The sequence below is a fragment of the Eubalaena glacialis genome, chromosome 7 (genome assembly GCF_028564815.1).
Source record: "Eubalaena glacialis isolate mEubGla1 chromosome 7, mEubGla1.1.hap2.+ XY, whole genome shotgun sequence".
Taxonomy (NCBI): Eukaryota; Metazoa; Chordata; class Mammalia; order Artiodactyla; family Balaenidae; genus Eubalaena; species Eubalaena glacialis.
The window spans coordinates 39,556,905-39,569,874 of NC_083722.1; the positions used below are offsets into that span (position 1 = coordinate 39,556,905).

The 12,970-nt window shown below is 47.5% G+C and overlaps 1 protein-coding gene across 2 annotated transcripts in view; it reads right to left on the reverse strand.

Annotated features, from left to right (window-relative positions):
• The window catches only part of PPARD (peroxisome proliferator activated receptor delta), a 75,680-nt gene extending 67,475 nt beyond the window's left edge, over positions 1 to 8,205 (reverse strand). The window contains exons 1-2 of one of the 2 annotated variants that reach the window (XM_061196343.1): positions 8,070 to 8,205; positions 4,365 to 4,449 (exon numbers count right to left, since the gene is read on the reverse strand). The gene's annotated coding sequence lies outside the window, so the exon portion shown is untranslated. The remainder of the gene's footprint in view (positions 1 to 4,364; positions 4,450 to 8,069) is intronic. The other variant, XM_061196344.1, reaches the window with a different exon arrangement.
• Positions 8,206 to 12,970: the final 4,765 nt, after the last annotated feature.

The following is a 12,970-nucleotide window of genomic DNA, read 5'->3' on the forward strand; positions in this document are numbered from 1 at the left end:
GAGGGCTTTCTCTAGTTGCGGCAAGTGGGGGCCACTCTTCATCGCGGTGCGCGGGCCTCTCATTATCGCGGCCTCTCTTGTTGCGGAGCACAGGCTCCAGACACGCAGGCTCAGTAATTGTGGCTCACGGGCCTAGTTGCTCCATGGCATGTGGGATCTTCCCAGACCAGGGCTCGAACCCGTGTCCCCTGCATTGGCAGGCAGATTCTCAACCACTGCGCCACCAGGGAAGCCCCTAGTTGCCTTTTAATTTTTGTGAGCCCTTTTATTTTTGTGAGCCCTCTGGTGTATCGGCATCCCTAAATAACGCGTGTGTGTGTGCGTGTGTGTGTCACTCCACCCATGCTCTGGGTACTTAATCAGTGTGGCTGACAGCTCAAAATCAATTAATTTTAACAGCAACCAGAGGAACTCAGATTATATATGAGGAAGAATTTCCTCATACTTAGACTACTGCAGTAATCTCCTACCTAACCTCTCTACCTTCATTCTTTCTCCATTTAATCCACCTTTTTGCACTATTAACATAATCACTCCTTGCTCTAAAACCATCAATGGCTACCCACTGCCCAAAGAACACAGAGTACAAATTCCCTCACCTGGCATTAAATGGCTTCTATCAACCTACTAGGAATTTCCTAACAGTGGTTTCCAGGAATGGAAATTGTGAGAAAACACTTTTCTCCTGGAAGTATTCATACACAGGCCAGGTTACCTCACATAAGGGATGCTAAAAAGAAGTAGTAGCTGGTCTCCAAGGAGGCCTCTCTCCCTCCCAGTGAACCGTGCCTCTTCTTGTTCATACCCTTGTGTAGCCCTCTCCTGAATCTGAGCCGGTCCTATGACCAAGAAAACACAAAGTGACATTGTGTGACTTCCAAGATTAGGTCATAAGAAACCTTGCTATCTATGCCTGGATCTCTCAATAAACCCCCTCTTGGGATATTTCTGCTCAGAACAGCTGCCATGCTGTGAGAGGCACAAGGCACATGGAGAGGCCACATGTAGGCACCCTAGTCAACAGCCAGCATCAGTGCCAGCCATTTGAGGGAGCCAGTGTGGACATCCAGCCCAGCTGAGCCTTCAGATGACTCCTGCCCTGGCCTCTACTTGACTACAACAACATGAGAGACCCCAAGTGAGAACTGCCCAGCTGAGCCCAGTCAACCCACAGAATCATGAAAAATAATAAAGTGCCAATTCCACTTAAGAATGTCCTAGATGAGCCAATAAAAACTAACTTTATTAAATCATGACCCTTGAGTAAATGTCTTTTATTTTTATTTATTTATTTATTTTAGGCCATGCCACACAGCATGCAGGATCTTAGTTTCCCAACCAGGGATTGAACCTGTGCCCCCTGCAGTGGAAGCCCAGAGTCTTAACCACTGGACCACCAGGGAAGTCCCCAGAGTACATGTCTTTTAAATACCCTATGTAACAAAACAGGAGTTCCATGATTGTTTCAAGAAAAAACAATTGTGCAATTGTTTGAGTTGCAAGCTAAACTAGCCACTTTTTTTCATGAAACACCATTTTTACTTGAAAGAAAAGAATAACAGACAAATAAGTTATGATTACTTAGATTGGGTATTTGACAAACTTTCTCTTGAAAATGAATGAAGTGAGACTGTCACTTCAAGAAAAGAAACTGACAGTATGTTACCAACAATAAAAATCAAGCTTTCAAGAGAAAATTCAAATTATGGAAAACTTGTATCCACCACTGTGAGCTTCACAGCTTCCCAATACTTGAAGGCTTTTCTGATGAGATCAGTGGTCTTAATATGATTTACTGACATTGTAAAATGAAGCATGTCAACATTTAGATCTATATAACTCAGTAAACCAATTATTTCTCAATGACCAATTCAAAGTAAAAGATCCATTCTAAGTGTAAGATGGGCCAATGGATTATAATGTCACAAAGTATGAAAAGTTTGTTGATAAGATTTCAGACTCCACATTCCAACTAACCTTTAAGAAACTACCACTCATCCAGTTTTGGTATAGTAACAAAGAAGAATATCCACAATTATCTGCAAAAGCTATTAAAATATCCCTCTCCTTCTCAATTACATATCTGTGTGCAGCCAGATTTTCTTCATATCCTTCAGCTAAAACAATGTACTTCAAGAGACTGAACACAGAAACAGTTATGAGAATCCAGTTCTCGTCTATTAAACCAGACATTAGTAAAAATGTAAAACAATGTCACTCCTCTCAACATTTTTGTTTTGGAAAATAGCTATTTTTCATTAAAAATGTCATTTATGATAAATGTAATGGATTTATTATTATATCAAATGAATTCATAAATTTGTAATTTTTAAAACTGCCTCAGTTTTAATTTCTAATACAGTAAACAAAAGTTCTTGAGGTCCTTAACAATCTTTTTTTAATAGTTTTTTTTAAACAAATTTATTTTATTTATTTATTTATTTTTGGCTGCGTTGGGTCTTCGTTGCCGCATGCGGGCTTTCTCTAGTTGCGGGGAGCGGGGGCTACTCTTTGTTGCGGTGCACGGGCTTCTCATTGCGGTGGCTTCTCTTGTTGCAGAACATGGGCTTTAGGCATGCGGGCTCAGTAGTTGTGGCTCTCGGGCTCTAGAGCACAGCCTCAGTAGTTGTGGTGCACGGGCTTTGTTGCTCCACGGCATGTGGCACCTTCCTGGACCAGGGCTCGAACCCGTGTCCCCTGCATTGGCAGGCAGATGCTTAACCACTGTGCCTCCAGGGAAGCCCGCTTAACAATTTTTAAGAGCATAAAGTTGACTTCAAAATAAACCAGCTTTCTTTCAAGGTGGCCAATCTGACACCCAGTTTCTTCAGGGACAAAGCCAATCCTCAGGGATGACTTGCTCCTATAAATGAGTATCCTTGTACAGCACCATGTTTTTAGTACCCACTGAGTCTCTAATGTCTAAAAAATCTTTCTGTGCATATGTCTTCTCTCACCAACTAGGTTCCACTTACTTGGGCCATGGGGACAGCCAAGGACTACGTCTGAAACCATCTGTCACAGCACCTGGCCCACAAAAGTGCCTCAGATGGGAAAGACTAAGATGACAACACCAGTTTTTTGAGATTAACACTGAAAAAATCTGATAAAGCTATAGCCTCATCTTTGTCAGTGGAAACTAAGAAAGAAAACTTCTAGCTGGGGCTGGGAGCTCAAAGCTAAGGGATGAACTGGACAACCGACCTTGGACAGGGACAATAGGTGCCACTGTGGCTAGCTGCTGCTCAAACAAACGACAAAGTGAATCGAGTCAACGCAGCCGCTCTCCCTGCTCAGGGGGAACCTCTCTCTCGTCTCCTCTCAGAGAACCTCAGAAGCCTCCCAAACCCTCCTCCTTCCGCCTTCACATTTCCTTCAGAGGAAAGGACTTGGTATGGGTTTGAGAACAGGAGGGGCCCCCGCCTCAGGCCTTCCTGCAAGATCCACAAACAACCCGACCCCCGCAGACTGACAGACACATGGGCTCAGCACCCTGTTTGGCAACAGGAAAACTCACGGGGTGTTAAAGGCAGAGAAAGGGAAGTGAAGCCCATAAACAGCTAGTAGAACCACTGAGCTTCAGAGACTAAAGCAAATCAGAGAGGAGCCCCACGTTTCCCCTGGCCCCCAGCAGGGACCCCACCATGGCCTGGCTTCCCAGATAGTTGGGACAACGAAAATCAAATTCCCTGGAGTGCCCCTTCTGAGAGTTTACAAAACCTGCCAGGCATCCTGAGGGCAAACAGGGAAACAGCAATGCAAAGCACAGAGCATTGTTCTGACTCTCATGAGGACCCAATATCCCAGCAGAGATGGAAGAAACAATTCCGTGTATCATGCCCAGCTCTCTCTCATACATGCCAGCAAACTACAGACCCATGAGACAGGGACAGAATCTGGTTTTTCACTATCATCATTTTCCAAGTGCCTAGTAATGTACCTGGCACACAGCAGGCACTCAAAAACGTTTGTTATATAAATGAAAGAAAATAATGGACACTATCTTTGTGGCCTGGCACCTGAATAATATGGGCAGAGAAGAAAGTTTGTACATTTATTCATTCAACAAATACTTAGCATCTCCTCTGTCCCAGACACTGTCCTAGACACAACAGGAAACAAAATAAGTCCCCGCCATTATGGAGTCTATGTTTCAGTGGGTGTAAAGGTGAAAATCTTAATGCTCCTCAAAAAAAACCACATAAGCCATAGATTCAATAATTATTTAATAAGTGCCCACTATGTGCAAGTACCAGATGCAGTGACAGGCTCCTGGGATCTGGGACTCAGCGCTAGTGAAACCATTTCATCTCAGATGTGTCCATCAGTTGTCAGAGGCCCCTGGGTAAGGAAAATGGGATTACCTCTTTGGTGCATCTGTCCTCATCTGTCGGTGAACAGAAGCCACTGTGTGAGTACCACGTGCATACCCCAAAACACCACACAACGCTGCGGGATAGAAAGAAACCCAACAACTTTAGCTGAGAGGCACCAGGGGTCAGAAAAGCAGCTCTGATACATTATAATTAAACATCAGGGCTCAGAAGAGTGCTCCTAAGGCAAGCTGGCTCCTCCTCTGTCCCTCACCCCCACACCCCCCGCCCCCCAGAGATGTGATTCTGAGCCTGAGTCAGCAAATATTTCCCAACCCTGGAAGTAGTCTGCTCATTTCCAAGTAAGCAGACACCGGCTTTGCTGATTCTATCAGCGTGGGGCAGGAGGAGCTGGCAAGGTGAAGAAGAAGCCGGAGCCCAACACCCCCCCACAGGTGGCAGTTCCTAAATGGAGACGCCCTGAGTCATGCTTGTTCTTTGACCAAAGCCCAGTGGAGACGGCACTGGAGTCACACCCCAATCACCAGCCTCTGAGCTGTGAAGGCCAAGAACCATATGCCTAGGAAGAAGACCCATGTATGTGAAACCTGATACAAGGGGCCGTTTCCTCCCTGCCAGGCTCAAGCAAGTGCCTAGCTCTCCTGACACCACAGAACTCAGCTGCAAGTAGCTCCTCCCTCTGGATCCAAAGGCACAGAGGAGGGCCTGTAGTTTAGCTTCCCAGTCCGCAGGTAACACCCTAGGAGGTGGGCCTCTGTATTTGGTGACAGAATACAGCTGAAACCTTTAGAAGCGACAGGGCCAGCCCCTCCTGAGAGAAGCTGTGCCATCCCAGGACATGCCAGGAGCCACAGGCCCTGAGGACAGTTTGCACAACAGCCAGGACATCTGCATTCTATCCAAAGAAGAGGCCTACCAGCTTCCCAGGCTAGCGTCCAACAATGGCTGTCCTCTCACCAGGCCCAGGGGTATGGGGCCTGAGGGACCACAGGTGAGGCTGGAAGGCTGAGTGAGGGCAATTCTTCCTGAGTGGGTGGAGGCACACAACAAAGAAGGAGGAAAGCAAGGAGAAAGGCAGCCAAACAAACGAGCGGTTCATTAAACTAAGGAGTTAATGGGCTACACCATCTGTAGGATAATGTCAGGGGCCTGTCTGCCCACCCCTTTGAAAAACAGAGACAGGCCGACCCAAGCTCTGCAAAAGTCACCGAATGGGCACTTGGTAATTGATGATCATGACTACCCACGGGGAAGATGACGTGGTGGACAAACTGCAAGAAGCTATCTGGCCAGAGCTTCTGGTGCCCAAGCTGCTCCCCAAGGACTGGTCCTGACGTCCTCTCAAGCCCTTCTCACCTGCTGCCTCAGTAGAGAGCACTATCAATGGGTAAGCAGACAGAGGAGTAGCAAACGGCTCAAAAGAGTCAGGTAAAGTCCTGGGGAGCCACAGGCTGGACTAAATTACCACCAAATACACAATCCCAACTTCATCAGAATGACCCATTAAAGCCCCAAAGGGATGTTTTCCATTGGAACAAGGAACCCCTTTTGGTCCAGTCTGCCCTACTCCCCCCACCGCCCAAGTGCTGCTTAGGAGAGGGCTCAAAGGGTTAGTGGAGAGGGCACTGGCTCAGCCATCCACAACCCTACTCCTTTCACAGAAAAGGGTCTGTGCACAAGAGGGTTCCAAAACTTTAAAGTCTGGTCTGGCTGTTTCAGTTGGCTCTCCACCACAGTTCCTGAAGGCTGCCAATTCTGTGTCCAATTCTGGCTCAAAGATAGAGAGCACGATCCTCAAAAGAGGAGACCTAGAAACCCGGAGCCCGGTGAAACAACAGGCCTTCATTTCTGAACTGAGAGTGGGTCACGCTTTCAGAATCCTCCAAAATCAGATTGGGCAGAAACAGAGGATATGTTATTTCCTGAAGATCTCTCTAGGGGACCAACGCCAAATAAAGGAGCTCAAATTGAACTCATCTGTAAAGAACTTTCAGCCTGGCAAGAAGGTTAAAGATCCAGACGCACTGTGAAGGTGGTGGGTTCTCTAGCCGCAGAGGGGATGATCCCTCTTTGTGACTGGAAGCAACTCAAGTTCCTGACACCATCTTCCTAATGCAGCCCCACAACCTGTCCAGGCAGATACTGACTACCTACTCCTGGGCAAAGGGAACAGGACTTCAGTGTCAGCCTCTCTCTCTTAGAGCCACAGGAAATGAAGCTCCCAAGGAAAACAGAGGGAGAAGAACCTTCAAGAGAACCTGCTCAGTGATCGACATCAGAAGCCCCAGACACATTCAGAGATGCATGAGGGAAAAATCAGCAGGTGGTTCGAGCCACCAATAACAAAAGGGACAGATACCTGCCAGCCCCAGGGCTATCAGGCTGCCAATCTATTTCAAAACTCAAACAGGAAAAAAAATGTTCTGGAGCCAGTACAGAGGAAAAGGTTGAGGACCACAGGCATTCTCTGGGGCATAGATTCTGGAGACTTCTCTTAGCTCTCTGGGATAGGGCATAGGGTGGAGGGTGGGAATCAGGGCAGAGATAGGCTGGGGTATCATGGTTTAAATGTGTACAGTACATCCAGAGTGTAAAGCCACAAAGCCCTGTTTCCTGGAAGGGGAAAAGAGTTGGATGAGGCCTCCAGCTACCCCTGGCATACACCCAATTCAGCGGCTGGTCTCTCCTCAAAGGTTCCTGGAAGTCAACAGACCCATAAAGGGGAAGTACTAAAGCTGAGATTGGAAGAATGGTCTACAAATTGGACATTATCCCTGATGCAACACCCCAGTAAATTCTCCCACACAAACATTACCTGCTATTTACCTCAGACATTCAGCGCCTTACTTCAATCAGGGGCTGAACACCCACACGCCCACTCCACGGGTATCTCAACTGCGGGTCATGGGAAAGCAAAGTAGTGTCTGCAGCTAATGCTTCTCCCAGAAGCAGAGGCAAGAAACTGGGAAGGAAGGGGAGGTGGATGACAGGAATGCAGAGGACATGGCTGATTGGAAAGAAATCAGAGAGTGGGGCAAAAACAGGGCTTCTGGGGGGAACCTGGGTAGGAGGGGCTTAGGTAGACAGGGATTGCAGGCACGGGCTAAAAAAGCCCAGTAACACCGCGAGGAAGATGATGGGGAGGGGTGATACTGAGAGGGGCCAGGCAACGGGGGAAGGAGAGGACAGGGATGGGAAAAGAGAGAGAAGACACAGGGCAAGGATGGGAGGACGAAGACAGGAGACAAGGATAACGAGGGGGACAGAGAAGATCTCCAAGGAGACCCTGGGTAGAGAGGGCAATGAATTTGGGGACACCAGAGAAGATATGAAAGAAAAGATCAGAGGCAAGGGTGGGTAGTGGGAGAGGACCTAGAGTCTGAGATCGGGCTCTCAGAACACAGAAGTGGGAGGAGACGGAGACACGAGGCCCAAAAGGGGGCACAGAGTCTGGGGGTTGGGGGGAGGCCCGTGGTTCGGGTTCAAATATTGATGGGCGTCCAAAGGCTGGGGGCGCAGGGGAAGCGGGGCGGGGTGCCAGGAGAGCAACGGACGACCGCGACCCGCCCGGGCCAGAGCGACAGGAAGCGGCAGCCGCTCGGTCCGCCGACCCCTGCGACTCTCCCCACTCCACTCCCCGCCGGGCCTTCCGCCCCAGCCGCGTTGCCCGCCTCAGCCCGGGCCCGCTGCTTCCCTCCGCTGCTTGCCTACCCGCTTCCCCGGACCCGGACTGACCTGTGCTGGCTACCCTCCGCGCCACCGCCGCCGTCCCGCAGGCTCCGTAAGATCCTCCGGCTCCTGCCAAAACTTTTCCCATTAATCCCCAGATCCGCGGCGGCCGCGGCGGCCGCGGCGTCACACGCTGCGCGGCCTGGCCCCGCCCCCGCCAGAGTGACGTCACCGCGCAGCCCCTCCCATCCCCTCCCCTCCCCTCTCTCCACGCCCCCTTCCGCCCCGGCCGCGGCCAATCACCGCGCCTCCTGGAGTCGCCCCTGATTCTGCCACTCCGCCCACCAGCACGCTGCCCCGGGCCCGCCTGCAGCGCCCTCTGGTGCGGGACGAGGGCGCGGCAGCTCAAGGAGGAGCTGAGGAGGAAGCTCCAGGGCCAGTGAAGCAAATCTGGCAAGAATCACAAAAGAGAATTTAAAGCTGGAAGGGAACTTAGAGATCATCTCGTACAGTCTCCTCAAACTTCCAGTGAAGAAACAGTCCCAGAAAAGGTGCGTGACTTGCAGTGTGAAGCAATGCTGAGGCTAGAACCTGGATATCCAAATTCCACTGGAGAAGACTGTGCTCCCTGTAATTTTCACAAAAGGGCTTTGCTCCCTCAAGAGGCTTCTGCAACTAGAAATTTATGGTTCTGAATTTCTTACCTATCTTCCTATTTATCTAATACACTTGCCCACCTAAATGGGGACCACCCTCCTTACTGTTGTAGAAAATTCTGTTCTCGCTTCTTAACCCAGGTCTTTAGGACCTGGAGGGGACGTGTTATCCCAACCTTCAGATATACCATGAAAAGGTACCCAGCAGCTGGGGGGCAGTATGGGAGAAGAAGATGGGTTTGCCATCTGGCAGTGAACAAAACTTGACTCTATAGGTGTATGATCAATGGGTAACTTCCTCCTTTCCATCATCTTTAAAATAAAGATTACCTCTCCCCCTCTCCTACACTCCTAGATATCTGGATAGTAGAACTATGAGTGCTTTTTTTTTTTTTTCTTTCTGCTTCTCTTTTTTTTCTACTTTTTGAAATGAATGTGCAGTACTTTTTTTTTTTTTTTTTTTTTTGGCTGCAGCATGTGGGGATCTTAATTCCCCTACCAGGGACCGTAACCCCTGCAGTGGCAGAGTCCTAACCACTGGACCGACAGGGAATTCCCTGCGCAGTACTTTCGTAATTCAGATGTCAACCTCCTTGCCTCTGAGATGGAAGAAAGAATGGGTTGTGGAAGTCAAAGCCATCCCTAAGATTTCTGCAAATTTCTCGGGGATTTATATTCTCCTAAATCTCTCTGCCTCCAGGCTCCAACTTCTGCCAGGCTGTTGCAGTCACACAGTTCAGAAATGTAGAGGTGAAACTCAGCCCTTCCTGAGGACTGCCCACACTTCTTCCCACACAAAACATTCATGGGTATAGATGTTATGATGCTGTGGGCCCTGGGGAAGGGTCACGTGATGCATTGCAAACAGTTTAAACTCACACAGCTGACATTTTTTTAAAGTCCTTTCTGCATTGGCGGTGTTGAGGTTTTCTGACTGTTCACTCCTTAGAGCCTGGTCTTTTCCCAAATTACTACCTCTCCTCCCTCCCCCACCATTCTCTCCTCTATCCCATTCTCTCCAGAGAGAAAACAAATCCTTCCCGCTTTCCAGGCACATCTCTTCATTGCTAGAGTTCCTGCCAACACTCATGCCCTAGAGATTTCACTTTCTCCCCCCTAAAAGTCTCATTTCCCCTAATAAAGACAGCTCCTTCCCTAAAAGAAATTCTGGGAGCACTGTTAAAATACTACATTTTTCAGCTCATTTCATTTTCATATTAAAAGGATATATAAAAATATATACATATATTTTAAACTTAAATCAGTTAGTTTCTGTTACTTGAATCTAAAACAAACTAACATAGCTTCCCCAAATCTTCATTTTGACTAGAGTTGCCCACAGGCACAGCTCACAGTGGGAAAAGTTGGTCCCTGCCAAGCCTCTGCAACCCTTTTCAGACCAGCCAGAGCGCTCAGCTACCAAAACCTGCTCGGATGCCCAATTACAGTGTAAGTGAACAATAACTTACAGTGTGGAATAAGGCTAGACCTGCTTTGAATTAGATCCGGTCTCCTCCACAGCCATTTCAAGCTCCAGCCAGCAGGTGGAGGCCTCCTTAGCTTCCTGAAAACGGCCTCCTCAGTGTTCCTCTTCCTCCCCCTCTCACCTACAGCACGGGCCAGAGAGGCAACTTTCAGCTGGCACCTCTTTGGCCTGGGTAGACACTGGGCTTGAGGAAGAGGCGCCTTGCATATCCTGGCAACAGTTTGCAACAAACCACTTATATTCCAGCCAGTTGCCCGACCTCCCCAACCCTCAGGGGTGACCTGGGGCCACAGTGGCTGTATTTTCCACATGGCCCCCAGAGTTTATAGGTATCTCTGAAGGCATCAGAGATTGGATACACTCTCCTTTGTCCAGGATGTTTGTAAGGACAAAGGAGTTCTTTTCTAACCCTGGAATTAAAAGACTGCAAAATATCTTCTTCTGCCCCCGATAATGTCCCACCAGACTGACAGCTTCTCATGCCAGTCCCGATGTGGATTCAGGGTGATCTTCCTTTCACTGTCATACTGCAACCAGCAACACCTCCTGTGTCCCATCATAGAATGTTAAAAAGCCTGGAATGGACCCCATTTACAGATGAGGAAACCGAGACTTAGGAATTGGCTTGCCACCTCAAGTTTAAACACTACCTGACTTCCAAGAATGTCTCTAATCAGGCCTCATTCTACCTCATAGTTAGTAGTCCTCAAAATTTTTGCCCCGCTACCCCTAAAAGAATATATAAGAACTAATGCAGCTCCTTGTACATTTTTAAGGTGACATCTAATATATTTCATGTTAGTTAAAAACTTAGTAGTTGCAGAGTATGGATGTAATTTCTACTATTTTATAAACATTAATATTTTAATATAAAACTACTATATTACCCTTTTAAATGTATTGACTAAGACTCAGCACACATAGCGATTTGATGCTCAGCATCATCCATCTTAAAAATACATGAACAGGGCTTCCCTGGTGGCGCAGTGGTTAAGAATCCGCCTGCCAATGCAGGGGACACAGGTGTGAGCCCTGGTCCGGGAAGATCCCACATGCTGCGGAGCAACTAAGCCCGAGCGCCACAACTACTGAGCCTGCTTGCTGCAACTACTGAAGCCCACATGCCTAGAGCCTGTGCTCCGGAACAAGAGAAGACACCGCAATGAGAAGCCCACGCACCGCAACGAAGACTAGCCCCTGCTCGCCGCAACTAGAGAAACCTCACGCACAACAACGAAAACCCAGTGCAGCCAAAGATAAATAAATAAAAATAAATAAATAAATGTATTTTAAAAATACATGAACAAATAGATAAACCTACTAATAGACCTACTGTATAGCACAGGGAACTATATTCAATATCTTGTAATAACCTATAATGGAAAATAATCTGAAAAAGAATATATATAACTGAATCACTTTGCTGTACACCTGAAAGTAATACATTGTAAATTAATTATACTTCAATTTTTTAAAATTTTTATTTATTTATTTTTGGCTGCATTGGGTCTTCGTTGCTGCACGCGGGCTTTCTCTAGTTGTGGTGAGCGGGGGCTACCCTTCCTTGCGGTGTGCGGGCTTCTCATAGCGGTGGCTTCTCTTGTTGCGGAGCACAGGCTCTAGGTGCACAGGCTTCAGTAGTTGTGGCACACGGGCTTAGTTGCTCCACGGCATGTGGGATCTTCCCCGACCAGGGCTCGCACCCGTGACCCTGCATTGGCAGGCAGATTCTTAACCACTGAGCCACCAGGGAAGCCCCTCCTTCAAGGTTTTGGAAGCAAAGATTGGGAAACCTGCTGACTTGAAAACGAAAGGAATTTTTTGTCTGACTTTTGAGCCATTCACTTTCTCAGCACCCATAGTCCTACACTAGCATTTCCAATCGTTGCTATGTTTAGTGTTTCAGGAATTTGACCCCTCTGGATTGTCCACTCCTAAAAGATACTGGATGGGTGAGTGGTGAACCTTGCTTGCCACTGCAAGTAGAGGAGGTAGAACTGTGAAGGAAGAAAGCAGTTTTGGTAAAGAGAACACTTGGAAATTGAGGATCTGTGAATTGATTTTCTTAAAACTCCTCATACCTTAGAGATACCCCACTCCAGTTAGAGAACCCTTGATCTTCCCATTCAATATCCAGAATCCAGACTTCTTGTGCCCATAAAAGTGCTATGCTTCTTTCTATCAATACTTGTATTGTTCCCATGTTCTCTACTCTCCTTCCCTTTTAATAAGGGAATTCCCTGTCGGTCCAGTGGTTAGGACTCAGTGCTATCACTGCCAGGGCCCGAGTTCAATCCCTGGTTGGGGAACTAGGATCCTGCAAGCTGCATGGCCAAAAAAAAAAAAAAAAGTTTTTAAGGGCCATATCAAATCCCACCTCATACCTAACACTTCCTTTTTTCTGAATTCCTACCACTTAGAATTTGAACCTTACTTTCCATCCCTGAAATGTGCATCATGTTATCCTGCCAGCTTCATGACACTTTAAATAGACTGTAGTGAAGTTCATTGCAATAGAGTTTGGTGTACTTGCAAAAGACATGAACTTTGATACCAGATAACATATAAGCTCCAGGAGGGCAGGGATTCTGTTCATTTTGTTCTGTGCCATATAGCCAGCACCTAGCCCCATACCTGGCTTATAATAAAAGCTTATTAAATAATTTGTTAAATAGGACTTCCCTGGTGGTCCAGTTGTTAAGACTCCCTGCTTCCACTGCAGGGGGCGCGGGTTTAATCTCTGGTCAGGGAAACAGGATCCACATGTCGTGCAGACAAAAAAAAAAAAAAAAAAATTGTTGAATAAAGGAATGGTGTTGAGTTGG